This window comes from Camelus dromedarius, unplaced genomic scaffold (assembly GCF_036321535.1).
Source record: "Camelus dromedarius isolate mCamDro1 unplaced genomic scaffold, mCamDro1.pat HAP1_SCAFFOLD_186, whole genome shotgun sequence".
Taxonomy (NCBI): Eukaryota; Metazoa; Chordata; class Mammalia; order Artiodactyla; family Camelidae; genus Camelus; species Camelus dromedarius.
This window is the reverse complement of record NW_026989854.1, coordinates 1377348-1402128: the sequence shown is the minus strand read 5'-3', so window position 1 is coordinate 1402128 and position 24781 is coordinate 1377348.

Below are 24781 nucleotides of genomic sequence, written 5' to 3'. Positions count from 1 at the left end.
CCCGTTCCCTTTGTGCTAGATGAACGAACGTCTCTCCACATGCTCAGTTCTGAGAGATAAGTGTGTGTGCAAGCCGTCCTTCACCTAGCTTGTTGGGAACACAAAGTTTCTTTGCAGTAGCAAACTCCACCCCATACATTAATATGGGGAGGTACAAGCTCCAACTCGGTTTTACAGTGAAAACTGCAGGAACTTCAAAACGGCAAGAGGAAACAGACTGAGTAACCAGAGTAAAACTTTCTCCTGCAACCCGTTCCCCTTGTGCTAGGTAAACGAACGTCTCTCCACATGCTCAGTTCTGAGAGATAAGTGTGTGTGAAAGCCGTCCTTCACCTAGCTTGTTGGGAACACAAAGTTTCTTTTCACTTGCAAACTCCACTCCATACATATATATGGAGAGGTACTAGCTCCAACTCGGTTTTACAGTGAAAACAGCAGGAACTTCAAAGCGGCAACAGGAAACAGACTGCGAAACCAGAGTAAAAGTTTCTCCTGAAACCCGTTCCCTTTTTGCTAGATGAACGAACGTCTCTCCACATGCTCAGTTCTGAGAGATATGTGTGTGTGAAAGCCGTCCTTCACCTATCTTGTTGGGAACACAAAGTTCCTTTTCACTTGCAAACTCCACTCCATACATATATATGGGGTGGTACTAGCTCCAACTCGGTTTTACAGTGAAAACTGCAGGAACTTCAAAGCGGCAACAGGAAACAGACTGAGAATCCAGAGTAAAAGTTTCTCCTGCAACCCGTTCCATTTGTGCTAGATGAACGAAATTTTCTCCACATGCTCAGTTCTCAGAGATAAGAGTGTTTGAAAGCCGTCCTTCACCTAGCTTGTGGGGAACACAAAATTTCTTTTCAGTTGCAAACTCCACTCCATACATATATATGGGGAGGTACTAGCTCCAACTCGGTTTTACAGTGAAAACTGCAGGAAATTCAAAACGGCACTAGGAAACAGACTGAGAAACCAAAGTAAAAGTTTTTCCTGCAACCCGTTCCTTTGCGCTAGATGAACGATCGTCTCTCCACATGCTCGGTTCTGAGGGATAAGTGTGTGTGCAAGCCGTCCTTCACCTAGCTTGTTGGGAACACAAAGTTTCTTTTCACTTGCAAACTCCACTCCATACATATATATGGGGAGGTAATAGCTCCAACTCGGTTTTACAGTGAAAACTGCAGGAACTTCAAAGCGGCAACAGGAAACAGACAGATAAACCAGAGTAAAAGTTTCTCCTGCAACCCGTTCAATTTGTGCTAGATTAACGAACGTCTCTCCACATGCTCTGTTCTCAGAGATAAGTGTGTATGAAAGCCGTCCTTCACCTACCCTGTGGGGAACACAAAGTTTCATTTCATATGCAAACTCCACTCCATACATATATATGGGGAGGTACAAGTTCCAACTCGGTTTTACAGTGAAAACTGCAGGAACTTCAAACCGGCACTAGGAAACAGACTGAGAATCCAGTGAAAAAGTTTCTCCTGCAACCCGTTCCGTTTGTTCTAGATGAACGAAATTCTCTCCACATTCTCAGTTCTGAGTGATAACTGTGTGTGAAAGCCGTCCTTCACCTAGCTTGTTGGGAACACAAAGTTCCTTTTCAGTTGCAAACTCCACTCCATACATATATATGGGGAGGTACTAGCTCCAACTCGGTTTTACAGGGAAAACTGCAGGAACTTCATATCGGCACTAGGAAACAGAATGAGATTCCAGAGTAAAAGTTGCTCCTGCAACCCGTTCCCTTTGTGCTAGATGAACGAACGTCTCTCCACATGCTCAGTTCTGAGAGATAAGTGTGTGTGAAAGCCGTACTTCAACTAGCTTGTTGGGAACACAAAGTTTCTTTGCATTTGCAAACTCCACTCCATACATATATATGGGGAGGTACTAGCTCCAACTCGGTTTTACAGTGAAAACTGCAGGAACTTCAAAGCGGCATCAGGAAAGAGACTGAGAAACCAGAGTAAAAGTTACTCCTGCAACCCGTTCCATTTGTGCTAGATGAACGAAAGTTTCTCCACATGCTCAGTTCTCAGAGATAAGAGTGTTTGAAAGCCGTCCTTCACCTAGCTTGTGGGGAACACCAAGTTTCTTTTCAGTTGCAAACTCCACTCCATACATATATATGGGGAGGTACTAGCTCCAACTCGGTTTTACAGTGAAAACTGCAGGAAATTCAAAACGGCACTAGGAAACAGACTGAGAAACAAAAGTAAAAGTTTCTCCTGCAACCCGTTCCCTTTGCGCTAGATGAACGATCGTCTCTCCACATGCTCGGTTCTGAGGGATAAGTGTGTGTGCAAGCCGCCCTTCACCTAGCTTGTTGGGAACACAAAGTTTTTTTCACTTGCAAACTCCACTCCATACATATATATGGGGAGGTACTAGCTCCAACTCGGTTTTACAGGGAAAACTGCAGGAACTTCAAACCGGCCCTAGGAAACAGACTGAGAATCCAGAGTAAAAGTTTCTCCTGCCACCCGTTCCCTTTGTGCTAGATGAACGAACTTCTCTCCACATGCTCATTTCTGAGAGATAAGTGTGTGTGAAAGCCGTCCTTCACCTAGCTTCTTGGGAACACAAAGTTTCTTTTCACTTGCAAACTCCACTCCATACATATATATGGGGAGGTACAAGCTCCAACTCGGTTATACAGTGAAAACTGCAGGAAATTCAAAACGGCACTAGGAAACAGACTGAGTAACCAGAGTAAAACTTTCTCCTGCAAACCGTTCCCCTTGTGCTAGATTAACGAACGTCTCTCCACATGCTCTGTTCTGAGAGATAAGTGTGTGTGAAAGCCGTCCTTCACCTAGCTTGTTGGGAACACAAAGTTTCTTTTCACTTGCAAACTACACTGCATACATATATATGGCGAGGTACTAGCTCCCACTGAGTTTTACAGTGAAAACTGCAGGAACTACAAACCGGCACTAGAAAACAGACTGAGAAACCAGAGTAAAAGTTTCTCCTGCAACCCGTTCCCTCCGTTCTAAATGAACGAAAGTCTCTACATATGCTCAGTTCTGAGAGATAAGTGTGTGTGAAAGCTGTCCTTCAACTAGCTTGTTGGGAACACAAAGTTTCTTTTCACTTGAAAACTCAACTCCATACATATATATGGGGAGGTACTAGCACCAACTCGGTTTTACAGTGAAAACTGCAGGAACTTCAAACCGGCACTAGGAAACAGACTGAGAGACCAGAGTAAAAGTTTCTCCTGCAACCCGTTCCCTTTGTGCTAGATGAACGATCGTCTCTCCACATGCTCGGTTCTGAGGGCTAATTCTGTGTGCAAGCCGTCCTTCACATAGCTTGTTGGGAACACAAAGTTTCCTTCCAGTAGCAAACTCCACCCCATACATATATATGGGGAGGTACCAGCTCCAACTCGGTTTTACAGTGAAAATTTCAGGAACTTCAAAGCGGCAACAGGAAACAGACTGAGTAACCAGAGTAAAAGTTTCTCCTGCAACACGTTCCTCTTGTGCTAGATAAACGAACGTCTCTCCACATACTCAGTTCTGAGAGATAAGTGTGTGTGAAAGCCGTCCTTCACCTAGCTTGTTGGGAACACAAAGTTTCTTTTCAATTGCAAACTCCACTCCATACATTTATATGGGTAGGTACTAGCCCCAACTCGGTTTTACAGGGAAAACTGCAGGAACTTCAAACCGGCACTAGGAAACAGACTGAGAAACCAGAGTAAATGTTTCTCCTGCAACAAGTTCCCTTTGTGCTAGATGAACGTACGTCTCTCCACATGCTCAGTTCTGAGAGATAAGTGTGTGTGAAAGCCGTCCTTCACCTAGCTTCTTGGGAACACAAAGATTCTTTTCAGTTGCAAACTCCACTCCATACATATATATGGGGAGGTACTAGCTCCAACTCGGTTTTACAGTGAAAACTGCAGGAACTTCAAACCGGCACTAGGCAACAGACTGAGAAACCAGAGTAAAAGTTTCTCCTGCAACCCGTTCCCTTTGTGCTAGATGAACGAACGTCTCTCCACTTGCTCAGTTCTGAGAGATAATTGTGTGTGAATGTCGTCCTTCAACTAGCTTGTTGGGAACACAAAGATTGTTTTCAGGTGCAAACTCCACTCCATACATATATATGGGTAGGTACTAGCTCCAACTCTATTTTACAGTGAAAACTGCAGGAACTTCAAACCGACAACAGGAAACAGACTGAGAAACCAGAGTAAAAGTTTCCCCTGCAACCCGTTCCCTTTGTGCTAGATGAACGATCGTCTCTCCACATGCTCAGTTCTGAGAGATAATTGTGTGTGAAAGCCGTCCTTCACCTAGCTTGTTGGGAACTCAACGTTTCTTTTCAGTTGCAAACTCCACTCCATACATATATATTAGGAGGTACTAGCTCCAATTCGGTTTTATAGTGAAAATTGCAGGAACTTCAAAGCGGCAACAGGAAACAGACTGAGAAACCAGAGTAATAGTTTCTCCTGCAACACGTTCCTTTTGTGTTAGATGAACGAACTTCTCTCCACATGCTCAGTTCTGAGAGATAAGTGTGTGTGAAAGCCGTCCTTCACCTAGCTTGTTTGGAAAACAAAGTTTCTTTTCAGTTGCAAACTCCAATCCATACATATATATGGGGAGGTACTAGCTCCAACTCGGTTTTACAGTGAAAACTGCAGGAACTTCAAACCGGCACTAGGCAACAGACTGAGAAACCAGAGTAAAAGTTTCTCCTGCAACCCGTTCCATTTGTGCTAGATGAACGAACGTCTCTCCACATGCTCTGTTCTGAGAGATAAGTGTGTGTGAAAGCCGAACTTCAACTAGCTTGTTGGGAACAAAAAGTTTTTCTCTTCAGTTGCAAACTCGACTCCATACATATATATGGGGAGGTACTAGCTCCAACTCGGTTTTACAGTGAAAACTGCAGGAACTTCAATCCGGCACTTGGCAACAGACTGAGAAACCAGAGTAAAAGTTTCTCCAGCAACCCGTTCCCTTTGTGCTAGATGAACGAACGTCTCTCCACATGCTCAGTTCTGAGAGATAAGTGTGTGTGCAAGCCGTCCTTCACCTAGCTTGTTGGGAACACAAAGTTTCTTTGCAGTAGCAAACTCCACCCCATACATTAATATGGGGAGGTACAAGCTCCAACTCGGTTTTACAGTGAAAACTGCAGGAACTTCAAAACGGCAAGAGGAAACAGACTGAGTAACCAGAGTAAAACTTTCTCCTGCAACCCGTTCCCCTTGTGCTAGGTAAACGAACGTCTCTCCACATGCTCAGTTCTGAGAGATAAGTGTGTGTGAAAGCCGTCCTTCACCTAGCTTGTTGGGAACACAAAGTTTCTTTTCACTTGCAAACTCCACTCCATACATATATATGGAGAGGTACTAGCTCCAACTCGGTTTTACAGTGAAAACAGCAGGAACTTCAAAGCGGCAACAGGAAACAGACTGCGAAACCAGAGTAAAAGTTTCTCCTGAAACCCGTTCCCTTTTTGCTAGATGAACGAACGTCTCTCCACATGCTCAGTTCTGAGAGATATGTGTGTGTGAAAGCCGTCCTTCACCTATCTTGTTGGGAACACAAAGTTCCTTTTCACTTGCAAACTCCACTCCATACATATATATGGGGTGGTACTAGCTCCAACTCGGTTTTACAGTGAAAACTGCAGGAACTTCAAAGCGGCAACAGGAAACAGACTGAGAATCCAGAGTAAAAGTTTCTCCTGCAACCCGTTCCATTTGTGCTAGATGAACGAAATTTTCTCCACATGCTCAGTTCTCAGAGATAAGAGTGTTTGAAAGCCGTCCTTCACCTAGCTTGTGGGGAACACAAAATTTCTTTTCAGTTGCAAACTCCACTCCATACATATATATGGGGAGGTACTAGCTCCAACTCGGTTTTACAGTGAAAACTGCAGGAAATTCAAAACGGCACTAGGAAACAGACTGAGAAACCAAAGTAAAAGTTTTTCCTGCAACCCGTTCCTTTGCGCTAGATGAACGATCGTCTCTCCACATGCTCGGTTCTGAGGGATAAGTGTGTGTGCAAGCCGTCCTTCACCTAGCTTGTTGGGAACACAAAGTTTCTTTTCACTTGCAAACTCCACTCCATACATATATATGGGGAGGTAATAGCTCCAACTCGGTTTTACAGTGAAAACTGCAGGAACTTCAAAGCGGCAACAGGAAACAGACAGATAAACCAGAGTAAAAGTTTCTCCTGCAACCCGTTCAATTTGTGCTAGATTAACGAACGTCTCTCCACATGCTCTGTTCTCAGAGATAAGTGTGTATGAAAGCCGTCCTTCACCTACCCTGTGGGGAACACAAAGTTTCATTTAATATGCAAACTCCACTCCATACATATATATGGGGAGGTACAAGTTCCAACTCGGTTTTACAGTGAAAACTGCAGGAACTTCAAACCGGCACTAGGAAACAGACTGAGAATCCAGTGAAAAAGTTTCTCCTGCAACCCGTTCCGTTTGTTCTAGATGAACGAAATTCTCTCCACATTCTCAGTTCTGAGTGATAACTGTGTGTGAAAGCCGTCCTTCACCTAGCTTGTTGGGAACACAAAGTTCCTTTTCAGTTGCAAACTCCACTCCATACATATATATGGGGAGGTACTAGCTCCAACTCGGTTTTACAGGGAAAACTGCAGGAACTTCATATCGGCACTAGGAAACAGAATGAGATTCCAGAGTAAAAGTTGCTCCTGCAACCCGTTCCCTTTGTGCTAGATGAACGAACGTCTCTCCACATGCTCAGTTCTCAGAGATAAGAGTGTTTGAAAGCCGTCCTTCACCTAGCTTGTGGGGAACACCAAGTTTCTTTTCAGTTGCAAACTCCACTCCATACATATATATGGGGAGGTACTAGCTCCAACTCGGTTTTACAGTGAAAACTGCAGGAAATTCAAAACGGCACTAGGAAACAGACTGAGAAACAAAAGTAAAAGTTTCTCCTGCAACCCGTTCCCTTTGCGCTAGATGAACGATCGTCTCTCCACATGCTCGGTTCTGAGGGATAAGTGTGTGTGCAAGCCGCCCTTCACCTAGCTTGTTGGGAACACAAAGTTTTTTTCACTTGCAAACTCCACTCCATACATATATATGGGGAGGTACTAGCTCCAACTCGGTTTTACAGGGAAAACTGCAGGAACTTCAAACCGGCCCTAGGAAACAGACTGAGAATCCAGAGTAAAAGTTTCTCCTGCCACCCGTTCCCTTTGTGCTAGATGAACGAACTTCTCTCCACATGCTCATTTCTGAGAGATAAGTGTGTGTGAAAGCCGTCCTTCACCTAGCTTCTTGGGAACACAAAGTTTCTTTTCACTTGCAAACTCCACTCCATACATATATATGGGGAGGTACAAGCTCCAACTCGGTTATACAGTGAAAACTGCAGGAAATTCAAAACGGCACTAGGAAACAGACTGAGTAACCAGAGTAAAACTTTCTCCTGCAAACCGTTCCCCTTGTGCTAGATTAACGAACGTCTCTCCACATGCTCTGTTCTGAGAGATAAGTGTGTGTGAAAGCCGTCCTTCACCTAGCTTGTTGGGAACACAAAGTTTCTTTTCACTTGCAAACTACACTGCATACATATATATGGCGAGGTACTAGCTCCCACTGAGTTTTACAGTGAAAACTGCAGGAACTACAAACCGGCACTAGAAAACAGACTGAGAAACCAGAGTAAAAGTTTCTCCTGCAACCCGTTCCCTCCGTTCTAAATGAACGAAAGTCTCTACATATGCTCAGTTCTGAGAGATAAGTGTGTGTGAAAGCTGTCCTTCAACTAGCTTGTTGGGAACACAAAGTTTCTTTTCACTTGAAAACTCAACTCCATACATATATATGGGGAGGTACTAGCACCAACTCGGTTTTACAGTGAAAACTGCAGGAACTTCAAACCGGCACTAGGAAACAGACTGAGAGACCAGAGTAAAAGTTTCTCCTGCAACCCGTTCCCTTTGTGCTAGATGAACGATCGTCTCTCCACATGCTCGGTTCTGAGGGCTAATTCTGTGTGCAAGCCGTCCTTCACATAGCTTGTTGGGAACACAAAGTTTCCTTCCAGTAGCAAACTCCACCCCATACATATATATGGGGAGGTACCAGCTCCAACTCGGTTTTACAGTGAAAATTTCAGGAACTTCAAAGCGGCAACAGGAAACAGACTGAGTAACCAGAGTAAAAGTTTCTCCTGCAACACGTTCCTCTTGTGCTAGATAAACGAACGTCTCTCCACATACTCAGTTCTGAGAGATAAGTGTGTGTGAAAGCCGTCCTTCACCTAGCTTGTTGGGAACACAAAGTTTCTTTTCAATTGCAAACTCCACTCCATACATTTATATGGGTAGGTACTAGCCCCAACTCGGTTTTACAGGGAAAACTGCAGGAACTTCAAACCGGCACTAGGAAACAGACTGAGAAACCAGAGTAAATGTTTCTCCTGCAACAAGTTCCCTTTGTGCTAGATGAACGTACGTCTCTCCACATGCTCAGTTCTGAGAGATAAGTGTGTGTGAAAGCCGTCCTTCACCTAGCTTCTTGGGAACACAAAGATTCTTTTCAGTTGCAAACTCCACTCCATACATATATATGGGGAGGTACTAGCTCCAACTCGGTTTTACAGTGAAAACTGCAGGAACATCAAAGCGACAACAGGAAACAGACTGAAAAACCAGAGTAAAAGTTTCTCCTGCAACCCGTTCCCTTTGTGCTAGATGAACGAAAGTCTCTCCACATGCTCAGTTCTGAGAGATATGTGTGTGTGATACCCGTCCTTCACCTAGTTTGTTGGGAACACAAAGTTTTTTTCTCTTGCAAAATCCACTCCATACATATATATGGGGAGGTACTAGCTCCAACTCGATTTTACAGTGAAAACTGCAGTAACATCAAACCGGCACTAGGAAACAGACTGAGAAACCAGAGTAAAAGTTTCTCCTGCAACCCGTTCCCTTTTTGCTAGATGAACGAACGTCTCTCCACATGCTCAGTTCTGAGAGATAAGTGTGTGTGTAAGCCGTCCTTCACCAAGCTTGTTGGGAACACAAAGTTTCTTTTCACTTGCAAACTCCACTCCTTACATATATATGGGGAGGTAATACCTCCAACTCGGTTTTACAGTGAAAACTGCAGGAACTTCAAAGCGGCAACAGGAAACACACTGAGAAACCAGAGTAAAAGTTTCTCCTGCAAACGGTTCCGTTTGTTCTAGATGAACGAACTTCTCTCCACATGCTCAGTTCTGAGAGATAAGTGTGTGTGAAAGCCGTCCTTCACCAAGCTTGTTGGGAACACAAAGTTACTTTTCACTTGCAAACTCCAATCCATACATATATATGGGGAAGTACTAGCTCCAACTCGGTTTAACAGGGAAAACTGCAGGAACTTCAAACCGGCACTAGGAAACAGACTGAGAATCCAGAGTAAAAGTTTCTCCTGCAACCCGTTCCCTTTGTGCTAGATGAACGAACGTCTCTCCACATGCTCAGTTCTGAGAGATAAGTGTGTGTGAAAGCCGTCCTTCACCTAGCTTGTTGGGAACACAAAGTTTCTTTGCAGTTGCAAACTCCACTCCATATATATATATGGGGAGGTACTAGCTCCAACTCGGTTTTACAGTGAAAACTGCAGGAACTTCAAAGCGGCAACAGGAAACAGACTGAGAAACCAGAGTAAAAGTTTCTCTTGCAACCCGTTCCATTTGTGCTAGATGAACGAACTTCTCTCCACATGCTCAGTTCTGAGAGATAAGTGTGTGTGAAAGCCGTCCTTCACCTAGCTTCTTGGGAACACATAGTTTCTTTTCACTTGCAAACCCCTCTCCATACATATATATGGGGAGGTACTAGCTCCAACTCGGTTTTACAGGGAAAACTGCAGGAACTTCAAACCGGCACTAGGAAACAGACTGAGAATCCAGAGTAATAGATTCCCCTGCAACCCGTTCCCTTTGTGCTAGATGAACGAACGTCTCTGCACATGCTCAGTTCTGAGAGATAAGTGTGTGTGAAAGCCGTCCTTCACCTAGCTTGTTGGGAAAACAAACTTTCTTTGCAGTTGCAAACTCCACTCCATATATATATATGGGGAGGTACTAGCTCCAACTCGGTTTTACATTGAAAACTGCAGGAACTTCAAAGCGGCAACAGGTAACAGACTGAGAAACCAGAGTAAAAGTTTCTCCTGAAACCCGTTCCATTTGTGCTAGATGAACGAACGTTTCTCCACATGCTCAGTTCTCAGAGATAAGTGTGTGTGAAAGCCGTCCTTCACCTAGCTAGTGGGGAACACAAAGTTTCTTTTCAGTTGCAAACTCCACTCCATACATATATATGGGGAGGTACTAGCTCCAACTCGATTTTACAGTGAAAACTGCAGGAAATTCAAAACGGCACTAGGAAACAGACTGAGAAACCAAAGTAAAAGTTTCTCCTGCAACCCGTTCCCTTTTGTGCTAGATGAACGAACGTCTCTCCACATGCTCAGTTCTGAGAGATAAGTGTGTGTGAAAGCCGTCCTTCACCTAGCTTGTTGTGAACACAAAGTTTCTTTGCAGTTGCAAACTCCAATCCATAAATATATGTGGGGATGTACAAGCTCCAACTAGGTTTTACAGTGAAAACTGCAGGAACTTCATTGCGGCAACAGGAAACAGACTGAGAAACCAGAGTAAAAGTTTCTCCTGCAACCCGTTCCACTTGTGCTTGATAAACGAACGTCTCTCCACATGCTCAGTTCTGAGAGATAAGTGTGTGTGAAAGCCGTCCTTCACCTAGCTTGTTGGGAACACAAAGTTTCTTTTCACTTGCAAAATCCACTCCATATATATATATGGGGAGGTATTAGCTCCATTTCGGTTTTACAGGGAAAACTGCAGGAACTTCAAACCGGCACTAGGAAAAAGACTGAGAATCCAGAGTAAATGTTTCTCTTCCAACGGTTCCTTTTGTGCTAGATGAACGAACGTCTCTCCACATGCTCAGTTCTGAGAGATAAGTGTGTGTGAAAGCCGTCCTTAACCTAGCTTCTTGGGAACACAAAGTTTCTTTTCAGTTGCAAACTCCACTCCATACATATATATATGGGGAGGTAGTAGCTCCAACTCAGTTTTACAGTGAAAACTGCAGGGAATTCAAAGCGGCAACAGGAAACAGACTGAGAAACCAGAGAAAAAGTTTCTCCTGCAACCCGTTCCCTTTGTGCTAGATGAACGAACGTCTCTCCACATGCTCATTTCTCAGAGATAAGTGTGTGTGAAAGCCGTCCTTCACCTAGCTTGTGGGGAACACAAAGTTTCTTTTCACTTGCAAACTCCACTCCATACATATATATGGGGAGGTACCAGCTCCAACTCGGTTTTACAGTGAAAACTGCAGGAATTTCAAAGCGGCAACAGGAAACAGACTGAGAAACCAGAGTAAAAGTTTCCCCTGCAATCCGTTCATTTTGTGCTAGATGAACGAACGTCTCTACACATGCTCAGTACTGAGAGATAAGTGAGTGTGAAAGCTGTCTTTAACCTAGCTTGTTGGGAACACAAAGTTTCTTTTCAGTTGCAACCTCCACTCCATACATATATATGGGGAGGTACAAGCTCCAAATCGGTTTTACAGTGAAAACTGCAGGAACTTCAAACCGGCACTAGGAAACAGAATGAGAAACCAGAGTAAAATTTCTCCTGCAACCCGTTCCATTTGTGCTAGATGAACGAACATCTCTCCACATGCTCAGTTCTGAGAGATATGTGTGTGTGAAAGACGTCCTTCACCTAGCTTGTACGGAACACAAAGATTCTTTGCAATTGCAAAATCCACTCCATAAATTTATATGGGGATGTACTAGCTCCAACTCGGGTTTACAGTGAAAACTGCAGGAACTTCAAAGCGACAACAGGAAACAGACTGAGAAACCAGAGTAAAAGTTTCTCCTGCAACCCGTTCCATTTGTGCCAGATGAACGAACGTCTCTCCACATGCTCAGTTCGCAGAAACAAGTGTGTGTGAAAGCCGTCCTTCACCTAGCTTGTGGGGAACACAAAGTTTCTTTTCACTTGCAAACTCCACTCCATACATATATATGGGGAGGTACTAGCTCCAACTCGATTTTACAGTGAAAACTGCAGGAAATTCAAAACGGCACTAGGAAACAGACTGAGAAACCAAAGTAAAAGTTTCTCCTGCAACCCGTTCCCTTTTGTGCTAGATGAACGAACGTCTCTCCACATGCTCAGTTCTGAGAGATAAGTGTGTGTGAAAGCCGTCCTTCACCTAGCTTGTTGTGAACACAAAGTTTCTTTGCAGTTGCAAACTCCAATCCATAAATATATGTGGGGATGTACAAGCTCCAACTAGGTTTTACAGTGAAAACTGCAGGAACTTCATTGCGGCAACAGGAAACAGACTGAGAAACCAGAGTAAAAGTTTCTCCTGCAACCCGTTCCACTTGTGCTTGATAAACGAACGTCTCTCCACATGCTCAGTTCTGAGAGATAAGTGTGTGTGAAAGCCGTCCTTCACCTAGCTTGTTGGGAACACAAAGTTTCTTTTCACTTGCAAAATCCACTCCATATATATATATGGGGAGGTATTAGCTCCATTTCGGTTTTACAGGGAAAACTGCAGGAACTTCAAACCGGCACTAGGAAAAAGACTGAGAATCCAGAGTAAATGTTTCTCTTCCAACGGTTCCTTTTGTGCTAGATGAACGAACGTCTCTCCACATGCTCAGTTCTGAGAGATAAGTGTGTGTGAAAGCCGTCCTTAACCTAGCTTCTTGGGAACACAAAGTTTCTTTTCAGTTGCAAACTCCACTCCATACATATATATATGGGGAGGTAGTAGCTCCAACTCAGTTTTACAGTGAAAACTGCAGGGAATTCAAAGCGGCAACAGGAAACAGACTGAGAAACCAGAGAAAAAGTTTCTCCTGCAACCCGTTCCCTTTGTGCTAGATGAACGAACGTCTCTCCACATGCTCATTTCTCAGAGATAAGTGTGTGTGAAAGCCGTCCTTCACCTAGCTTGTGGGGAACACAAAGTTTCTTTTCACTTGCAAACTCCACTCCATACATATATATGGGGAGGTACCAGCTCCAACTCGGTTTTACAGTGAAAACTGCAGGAATTTCAAAGCGGCAACAGGAAACAGACTGAGAAACCAGAGTAAAAGTTTCCCCTGCAATCCGTTCATTTTGTGCTAGATGAACGAACGTCTCTACACATGCTCAGTACTGAGAGATAAGTGAGTGTGAAAGCTGTCTTTAACCTAGCTTGTTGGGAACACAAAGTTTCTTTTCAGTTGCAACCTCCACTCCATACATATATATGGGGAGGTACAAGCTCCAAATCGGTTTTACAGTGAAAACTGCAGGAACTTCAAACCGGCACTAGGAAACAGAATGAGAAACCAGAGTAAAATTTCTCCTGCAACCCGTTCCATTTGTGCTAGATGAACGAACATCTCTCCACATGCTCAGTTCTGAGAGATATGTGTGTGTGAAAGACGTCCTTCACCTAGCTTGTACGGAACACAAAGATTCTTTGCAATTGCAAAATCCACTCCATAAATTTATATGGGGATGTACTAGCTCCAACTCGGGTTTACAGTGAAAACTGCAGGAACTTCAAAGCGACAACAGGAAACAGACTGAGAAACCAGAGTAAAAGTTTCTCCTGCAACCCGTTCCATTTGTGCCAGATGAACGAACGTCTCTCCACATGCTCAGTTCGCAGAAACAAGTGTGTGTGAAAGCCGTCCTTCACCTAGCTTGTGGGGAACACAAAGTTTCTTTTCACTTGCAAACTCCACTCCATACATATATATGGGGAGGTACTAGCTCCAACTCGGTTTTACAGAGAAAACTGCAGGAACTTCAAAGCGGCACTAGGAAACAGACTGAGAAACCAGAGTAAAAGTTTGTCCTGCAACACGTTCCCTTTGTGCTAGATGAACGAACGTCTCTCCACATGCTCAGTTCTGAGAGATAAGTGTGTGTGAAAGCCGTCCTTCACTTAGCTTGTTGGGAACACAAAGTTTCTTTGCAGTTGCAAACTCCACTCCATACATATATATGGGGAAGTACTAGCTCCAAATCTGTTTTACAGTGAAAACTGCAGGAACTTCAAACCGGCACTAGGAAACAGACTGAGAAACCAGAGTAAAAGTTTTTGTTGCAACCCGTTCCCTTTGTGCTAGATGAATGAACGTCTCTCCACATGCTCATTTCTGAGAGATAAGTGTGTGTGAAAGCCGTCCTTCAACTAGCTTGTTGGGAACACAAAGTTTCTCTGCAGTTGCAAACTCCATTCCATACATATATATGGGGATTTACTAGCTCCAACTCTGTTTTACAGTGAAAACTGCAGGAACTTCAAAGCGGCAACAGGAAACAGACTGAGAAACCAGAGAAAAAGGTTCTCCTGCAACCCGTTCCCTTTGTGCTAGATGAACGAACGTCTCTCCACATGCTAAGTTCTCAGAGATAAGTGTGTGTGAAAGACGTCCTTCACCTAGCTTTTGGGGAACACAAAGTTTCATTTCAGTTGCAAACCCCACTCCATACATATATATGGGGAGGTACTAGCTCCAACTCGGTTTTACAGTGAAAACTGCAGGAACTTCAAAACGGCACTAGGAAACAGACTGAGAAACCAAAGTAAAAGTTTCTCCTGCAACCCGTTCCCTTTGTGCTAGATGAACGAAAGTCTCTCCACATGCTCAGTTCTGAGAGATAAGTGTGTGTGAAAGCCGTCCTTCACCTAGCTTGTTGGGAACACAAAGTTTCTTTTTACTTGCAAACTCCACTCCATACATATATATGGGGAGGTACTAGCTCCAAATCGGTTTTACAGGTAAAAGTGCAGGAACTTCAAACCGGCACTAGGAAACAGACTGAGAAAGCAGAGTAAAAGTTTCTCCTGCAACCCGTTCCCTTTGTGCTTCATGAACGAACGTCTCTCAACATGCTCAGTTCTGAGAGTTAAGTGTGTGTGTAAGCCGTCCTTCACCTTGATTCTTGGGAACACAAAGTTTCTTTTCAGTTGCAAACTCCACTCCATACATAGATATGGGTAGGTACTAGCTCCAACTCGGTTTTACAGTGAAAACTGCAGGAACTTCAAAGCGTCAACATGAAACAGATTGAGAAACCAGAGTAAAAGTTTCTCCAGCAACCCGTTCCGATTGTGCTAGATGAACGAACGTCTCTCCACATGCTCAGTTCTCAGAGATAATTGTGTGTGAAAGCCGTCCTTCACCTAGCTTGTGGGGAACACAAAGTTTCTTTTCAGTTGCAAAATCCAGTCCATACATATATATGGGGAGGTACTAGCTCCAACTCGGTTTTACAGTGAAAACTGCAGGAACTTCAAACCGGCACTAGGAAACAGACTGAGAATCCAGAGTAAAAGTTTCTCCTGCAACCCTTTCCCTTTGTGCTTCATGAACGAACGTCTCTCCACCTGCTCATTTCTGAGAGATAAGTGTGTGTGAAAGCCGTACTTCACCTAGCTTGTTGGGAACACAAAGTTTCTATTAAGTTGCAAACTCCACTGCATACATAGATATGGGTAGGTACTAGCTCCAACTCGGTTTTACAGTGAAAACTGCAGGAACTTCAAAGCGGCAACATGAAACAGATTGAGAAACCAGAGTAAAAGTTTCTCCTGCAACCCGTTCCCTTTGTGCTAGATGAACGAACGTCTCTCCACAAGCTCTGTTCTGAGAGATATGTGTGTGTGAAAGCCGTCCTTCACCTTGCAGGTTGGGAACACAAATATTTCTTTTCAGTTGCAAACTCCACTCCATACATATATAAGGGGAGGTCCTAGCTCCAACTCGGTTTTACAGTGAAAACTGCAGGAAATTCAAACCGGAACTAGGAAAAAAATGAGAAACCAGAGTAAAAGTTTCTCTTGTAACAAATTCCCTTTTTGCTAGATGAACGAACGTCTCTCCACATGCTCAGTTCTGAGAGATAAGTGTGTGTGAAAGCCGTCCTTCACCTAGCTTGTTAGGAACACAAAGTTTCTTTGCAGTTGCAAACTCCACTCCATACATATACATGGGGAGGTACAAGCTCCAACTCGGTTTTACAGGGAAAACTGCAGGAACTTCAAAGCGGCAACAGGAAACAGACTGAGAAACCAGAGTAAAAGTTTCTCCTCCAACCCGTTCCCCTTGTGCTAGATAAACGAACGTCTCTCCACATGCTCAGTTCTGAGAGATAAGTGTGTGTGAAAGCCGTCCTTCACCTAGCTTTTTGGGAACACAATGTTTCTTTTCACTTGCAAACTCCACTCCATACATATATATGGGGAGGTACTAGCTCCAACTCGGTTTTACAGGGAAAACTGCAGGAACTTCAAACCGGCACTAGGAAACAGACTGAGAAACCAGAGAAAAAGTTTCTCCTGCAACCCGTTCCATTTGTGCTAGATGAACGAACGTCTGTCCAGATGCTCAGTTCTGAGAGATAAGTGTGTGTGAAAGCCGTCCTTCACCTAGCTTGTTGGGAACACAAAGTTTCTTTTCATTTGTAAACTCCACTCCATACATATATATGGGGAGGTACTAGCTCCAACTCGGTTTTACAGTGAAAACTGCAGGAACTCCAAACCGGCACTAGGAAAAAGACTGAGAAACCAGAGTAAAAGTTTCTCCTGTAACCCTTTCCCTTTGTGCTAGATGAACGAACGTCTCTCCACATGCTCAGTTATGAGAGATAAGTGTGTGTGAAAGCCGTTATTCACCTAGCTTGTTGGGAACACAAAGTTTCTTTTCACTTGCAAACTCCATTCCAAACATATATATGGGGAGGTAGTAGCTCCAACTCGGTTTTACAGTGAAAACTGCAGGAACTTCAAAGCAGTAACAGGAAACAGACTGAGAAACCTGAGTAAAAGTTCCTCCTGCAACACATTCCCTTTGTGCTAGATTAACGAAAGTCTCTCCACATGCTCAGTTCTCAGAGATAAGTGTGTGTGAAAGCCGTCCTTCACCTAGATTGTGGGGAACAAAAAGTTTCTTTTCAGTTGCAAACTCCAGTCCATACATATATATGGGGAGTTCCTAGCTCCAACTCGGTTTTACAGTGAAAACTGCAGGAAATTCAAACCGGCACTAGGAAAAAAATGAGAAACCAGAGTAAAAGTTTCTCTTGTAACAAATTCCCTTTGTGCTAGATGAACAAACGTCTCTCCACATGCTCAGTTCTGAGAGATAAGTGTGTGTGAAAGCCGTCCTTCACCTAGCTTGTTCGGAACACAAAGTTTGTTTTCACTTGCAAACTCAACTCCATACATATATATGGGGAGGTACTAGCTCCAACTCGATTTTACAGTGAAAACTGCAGGAACTTCAAACCGGCACTAGGAAACAGACTGAGAAACCAGAGAAAAGTTTCTCCTGCAACCCGTTCCCTTAGTGCTAGATGAACGAACGTCTCTCCACATGATCAGTTCTGAGATATAAGTGTGTTTGAAAGCCGTCCTTCAAGTAGCTTGTTGGGATCACAAAGTTTCTTTTCACTTGCAAAATCCACTCCATAAATATATATGGGGAGGTACGAGATCCAAATCGGTTTTACAGGGAAAACTGCAGGAACTTCAAACCGGCACTAGGAAACAGACTGAGAAACCAGAGTAAAAGTTTCTCCTGCAACACGTTCCCTTTGTGCTAGATTAACGATCGTCTCTCCACATGCTCATTTCTCAGAGATAAGTGTGTGTGAAAGCCGTCCTTCACCTAGATTGTGGGGAAAACAAAGTTTCTTTTCAGTTGCAAAATCCACTCCATACATATATATGGGGAGGTACCAGCTCCAAATCGGTATTACAGTGAAAACTGCAGGAAATTCAAACAGGCACTTGGACACAGACTGACAAACCAGAGTAAAAATTACCCCTGCAAACCGTTTCCTTCATTCTAGATGAACGAACTTCTCTCCACATGCTCAGTTCTGAGAGATAAGTGTGTGTGAATGCTGCCCTTCACCTAGCTTGTTGGGAACACAAAGTTTCTTTTCACTTGCAAACTACACTGCATACCTATATAAGGGGAGGTACTAGCTCCAACTCGGTTTTACAGTGAAAACTGCAGGAAATTCAAACCGGCCACAGGAAAAAGACTGAGAAACCAGAGTAAAAGTTTCTCCTGCAACCCGTTCCCTATGTGCTAGATGAACGAACATCTCTCCACATGCTCAGATCTGAGAGATAAATGTGTGTAAAACCCGCCCTTCACCTAGCTTGTTGGGAACACAAAGTTTCTTCTAACTTGCAAACTCCATTCCATACATATATATGGGGAAGTACAAGCTCCAACTCGGTTTTACAGTGAAAAATGCAGGAACTTCAAACGGGCACTAGGAAACAGACTGAGAAACCAGAGTAAAAGTTTCTCCTGTAACACGTTCCATTTGTGCTAGATGAACGAACGTCTCTCCACATGCTCAGTTCTGAGAGTTAAGTGTGTGTGAAAGATATCCTTCACCAAGCTTGTTGGGAACACAAAGTTTCTTTTCACTTGAAAACTCCACTCCATACATATATATGGGGAGGTACTAGCTCCAACTCTGTTTTACAGTGAAAATTGCAGGAACTTCACACCGGCACTAGGAAACAGACTGAGAAACCAGAGTAAAAGTTTCTCCTTCAATCCGTTCCCTTTGTGCAAGATGAACGATCGTCTCTCCACATGCTCAGTTCTGAGAGATAAGTGTGTGAAAGCCGTACTTCATCTAGCTTGTTAGGAACACAATGTTTCTTTTCACTTGCAAACTCCACTCAATTCATATATATGGGGAGGTACTAGCTCCAACTCGGTTTTACAGTGAATACTGCAGGAACTTCAAACCGGCACTAGGAAAAAGACTGAGAAACCAGAGTAAAAGTTTCCCCTGCAACCCGTTCCCTTAGTGCTAGATGAACGAACGTCTCTCCACATGCTCAGTTCTGAGAGATAAGTGTGTGTGAAAGCCGCCCTTCACTTAGCTTGTTGGGAACACAAAGTTTCTTTTCACTTGCAAAATCCACTCCACACATACATATGGGGAGGTACTAGATCCAACTCGGTTTTACAGGGAAAACTGCAGGAACTTCAAACCGGCACTAGGAAAAACACTGAGAAACCACAGTAAAAGTTTCTCCTGCAACACGTTCCCTTTGTGCTACATTAACGAACGTCTCTCCACATGCTCAGTTCTCAGAGATAAGTGTGTGTGAAAGCCGTCCTTCACCTAGATTGTGGGGAACACAGAGATTCTTTTCAGTTGCAAACTCCACTCCATACATATATATGGGGAGGTACTAGCTCCAACTCGGTTTTACAGTGAAAACTGCAGGAACTTCAAACGGGCTCTAGGAAACAGACTGAGAAACCAGAGTAAAAGTTTCTCCTGTAACCCATTCCATTTGTACTAGATGAACGAACGTCTCTCCTCATGCTGAGTTCTGAGAGATAAGTGTGTGTGAAAGATGTCCTTCACATAGCTTGTTGGGAACCCAAAGTTTCTTTTCACTTGTAAACTCCACTCCATACTTATATATGGGGATGTAATAGCACCAACTCGGTTTTACAGTGAAAACTGCAGGAACTTCATACCGGCAACAGGAAACAGACTGAGAAACCAGAGTAAAAATTTCTCATGCAACTCGTTCCCTTTGGGCTTGATGAACAAACGCCTCTCCACATGCTCAGTTCTGAGAGATAAGTGTGTGTGAAAGCCGTTCTTCACCTAGCTTGTAGGGAACACAGAGTTTCTTTTCAGTTGCAAACTCCACTCCATACATATATATGGGGAGGTACTAGCTCCAACTCGGTTTTACAGTGAAAACTGCAGGAACTTCAAACCGGCAACAGGAAACAGACTGAGAATCCAGAGTAAAAGTTTCTCCTGCAAACCGTTCCCTATGTGCTAGATGAACGAATATCTCTCCACATGCTCAGTTCTGAGAGATAAGTGTGTGTGATACCCGTCCTTCACCTAGCTTGTTGGGAACACAAAGTTTCTTCTCACTTGCTAACTCCACTCCATACATATATATGGGGAGGTACTGGCACCAACCCTGTTTTATAGTGAAAACTGCAGGAACTCATACCGGCAGCAGGAAACAGACTGAGAAACCAGAGTAAATGTTTCTCCTGCAACCCGTTCCTTTTGGGCTAGATGAACGAACGTCTCTCCACATGCTCAGTTCTGAGAGATAAGTGTGTGTGGAAGATGTCCTTCACCAAGCTTGTTGGGAACACAAAGTTTCTTTTCACATGAAAACTCCACTCCATACATATATATGGGAGGTACTAGCTCCAACTCGGTTTTACAGGGAAAATTGCAGGAAATTCAAACCGGCACTAGGAAGCAGACTGAGAAACCAGAGTAAAAGTTTCTCCTGCAACCCGTTCCCTTAGTGCTAGATGAACGAACGTCTCTCCACAAGCTCAGTTCTGAGAGATAAGTGTGTGTGAAAGCCGCCCTTCACTTAGCTTGTTGGGAACACAAAGTTTCTTTTCACTTGCAAAATCCACTCCACACATATATATGGGGAGGTACTAGATCCAACTCGATTTTACAGGGAAAACTGCAGGAACTTCAAACCGGCACTAGGAAAAACACTGAGAAACCACAGTAAAAGTTTCTCCTGCAACACGTTCCCTTTGTGCTACATTAACGAACGTCTCTCCACATGCTCAGTTCTCAGAGATAAGTGTGTGTGAAAGCCGTCCTTCACCTAGATTGTGGGGAACACAGAGATTCTTTTCAGTTGCAAAGTCCACTCCATACATATATATGGGGAGGTACTAGCTCCAACTCGGTTTTACAGTGAATACTGCAGGAATTTCAAACCGGCACTAGGAAACAGACTGAGAAACCAGAGTAAAAATTTCTCCTGCAACCCGTTCCCTTTGTGCTTGATGAACGAACGTCTCTCCACATGCTCAGTTCTGAGAGATAAGTGTGTGTGAAAGCCGACCTTCACCTAGCTTGTTGGGAACACAAAGTTTCTTTTCACTTGCAAACCCCACTGCATACATATATATGTGGAGGTACTAGCTCCAACTCGGTTTTACAGTGAAAACTGCAGGAACTCATACCGGCAACAGGAAACAGACTGAGAAACCAGAGTAAAAGTTTCTCCTGCAACCCGTTCCTTTTGGGCTAGATGAACGAACGTCTCTCCACATGCTCAGTTCTGAGAGATAAGTGTGTGTGAAAGCCGTACTTCACCTAGCTTGTTAGGAACACAATGTTTCCTTTCACTTGCAAACACCACTCCATACATAAATATGGGGAGGTACAAGCTCCAATTCGGTTTGACAGGGGAAACTGCAGGAACGTCAAAACGGCACTAGGAAACAGACTGAGAAACCAGAGTAAATGTTTCTCCAGCAACCCGTTCCCTTTGTGATAGATGAACGAACGTCTACCCAAATGGTCAGTTCGGAGAGATAAGTGTGTGTGTATGCCGTCCTTCACCTAGCTTGTTGGGAACACAAAGTTTCTTTTCAGTTGCCAACACCACTCCATTCATATATACAGGGAGGTACTAGCTCCAACTCTGTTTTTCAGTGAAAATTGCAGGAACTTCGTACCGGCACTAGGAAACAGACTGAGAAATTAGAGTAAAAGTTTCTCCTGCAAACCGTTCCCTTTGTGCTAGATGAACGAAGGTCTCTCCACATGCTCATTTCTGAGAGATAAGTGTGTGTGAAAGCCGTCCTTCACCTAGCTTGTTAGGAACACAATGTTTCTTTTCACTTGCCAACTCCACTCCATACATATATATGGGGAGGTACAAGCTCCAACTCGGTTTTACAGTGAAAAATGCAGGAACTTCAAACCGGCACTAGGAAACAGACTGAGAAACCAGAGTAAAATTTTCTCCTGCAACCCGTTCCCTTGATGCTAGATGAACGAACGTCTCTCCACATGCTCAGTTCTGAGAGATAAGTGTGTGTGAAAGCCGCCCTTCACCTAGCTTGTTAGGAACACAAAGTTCCTTTTAACTTGCAAACTCCACTCCATACATATATATGGGGAGGTACAAGCTCCAACTCGGTTTTACAGTGAAAACTGCAGGAACTTCAAACCGGCACTAGGAAACAGACTGAGAAACCAGAGTAAAAGCTTCCCCTGCAACCCGTTCCTTTGGGGCTAGATGAACGAACGTCTCTCCACATTCTCAGTTCTGAGAGATAAGTGTGTGTGAAAGCGGTCCTTCAACTTGCTTGTTGGGAACACAAAGTTTCTCTTCACTTGCAAACTCCACTCCATACATATATATGGGGAGGTACTAGCTCCAACTCGGTTTTACAGGGAAAACTGCAGGAACTTCAAACGGGCACTAGGAAACAGACTGAGAAACCAGAGTAAAAGTTTCTCCTGCAACCCGTTCCCTTTGTGCTAGATGAACGAACGTCTCTCCACATGCTCAGTTCTGAGAGATAAGTGTGTGTGAAAGCCGTCCTTCATCTAGCTTGTTAGGAACACAATGTTTCTTTTCACTTGCCAACTCCACCCCATACATATATTTGGGGAGGTACTAGCTCCAACTCTGTTTTACAGTGAAAACTGCAGGAACATCAAAACGGCTCTAGGAAAAAGACTGAGAAACCAGAGTAAAAGTTTCTCCAGCAACCCGTTCACTTTGTGCTAGATGAACGAACGTCTCTCCACATGCTCAGTTCTGAGAAATAAGTGTGTGTGAAAGCCGTACTTCACCTAGCTTTTTAGGAACACAATGTTTCTTTTCATTTGCAAACTCCACTCCATATATTTATATGGGGAGGTACAAGCTCCAAATCGGTTTTACAGTGAAAACTGCAGGAACTTCAAAAAGGCACTAGGAAACAGACTGAGAAACCAGAGTAAAAGTTTCTCCTGCAACCCTTTCCCTTGGTGCTAGATGAAGGAACGTCTCTCCACGTGCTCAGTTCTGAGAGATAAGTGAGTGTGAAAGCCGTCCTTCATCTAGCTTGTTGGGAACACAAAGTTTCTTTTCACTTGCAAACTCCACTCCATACATATATATGGGGAGGTACAAGCTCCAACTCGATTTTACAGTGAAAAATGCAGGAACTTCAAACGGGCACTAGGAAAGAGACTGAGAAACCAGAGTAAAAGTTTCTCCTGCAAACAGTTCCCTTTGTGCTAGATGAACGAAAGTCTCTCCACATGCTCAGTTCTGAGAGATAAGTGTGTGTGAAAGCCGTCCTTTACCTAGCTTGTTAGGAACACAATGTTTCTTTTCACTTGGAAACTCCACCCCATACATATATTTGGGGAGGTACTAGCTCCAACTCGGTTTTACAGTGAAAACTGCAGGAACTTCAAACAGGCACTAGGAAACAGACTGAGAAACCAGAGTATAAGTTTCTCCTGCAACCCTTTCCCTTGGTGCTAGATGAAGGAACGTCTCTCAACATGCTCAGTTCTGAGATATAAGTGTGTGTGAAAGCCGTCCTTCACCATGCTTGTTGGGAACACAAAGTTTCTTTTCACATGAAAACTCCACTCCATACATATATATGGGAGGTACTAGCTCCAACTCGGTTTTACAGGGAAAATTGCAGGAAATTCAAACCGGCAAGAGGAAGCAGACTGAGAAACCAGAGTAAAAGTTTCTCCTGCAACCCGTTCCCTTAGTGCTAGATGAACGAACGTCTCTCCACATGCTCAGTTCTGAGAGATAAGTGTGTGTGAAAGCCGCCCTTCACTTAGCTTGTTGGGAACACAAAGTTCTTTTCACTTGCAAAATCCACTCCACACATATATATGGGGAGGTACTAGATCCTACTCGGTTTTACAGGGAAAACTGCAGGAACTTCAAACCGGCACTAGGAAAAACACTGAGAAACCACAGTAAAAGTTTCTCCTGCAACACGTTCCCTTTGTGCTACATTAACGAACGTCTCTCCACATGCTCAGTTCTCAGAGATAAGTGTGTGTGAAAGATGTCCTTCACCTAGCTTGTTGGGAACACAAAGTTTCTTTTCACTTGTAAACTCCACTCCATACTTATATATGGGGAGGTAATAGCACCAACTCGGTTTTACAGTGAAAACTGCAGGAACTTCATACCGGCAACAGGAAACAGACTGAGAAACCAGAGTAAAAGTTTCTCATGCAACCCGTTCCCTTTGGGCTTGATGAACGAACGCCTCTCCACATGCTCAGTTCTGAGAGATAAGTGTGTGTGATACCCGTCCTTCACCTAGCTTGTTGGGAACACAAAGTTTCTTCTCACTTGCTAACTCCACTCCATACATATATATGGGGAGGTACTGGCACCAACTCTGTTTTATAGTGAAAACTGCAGGAACTCATACCGGCAACAGGAAACAGACTGTGAAACCAGAGTAAAAGTTTCTCCTGCAACCCGTTCCTTTTGGGCTAGATGAACGAACGTCTCTCCACATGCTCAGTTCTGAGAGATAAGTGTGTGTGAAAGATGTCCTTCACCTAGCTTGTTGGGAACACAAATTTTCTTTTCACATGAAAACTCCACTCCATACATATATATGGGAGGTACTAGCTCCAACTCTGTTTTACAGGGAAAATTGCAGGAAATTCAAACCGGCACTAGGATGCAGACTGAGAAACCACAGTAAAAGTTTCTCCTGCAACACGTTCCCTTTGTGCTACATTAACGAACGTCTCTCCACATGCTCAGTTCTGAGAGATAAGTGTGTGTGAAAGCCGACCTTCACCTAGCTTGTTGGGAACACAAAGTTTCTTTTCACTTGCAAACCCCACTGCATACATATA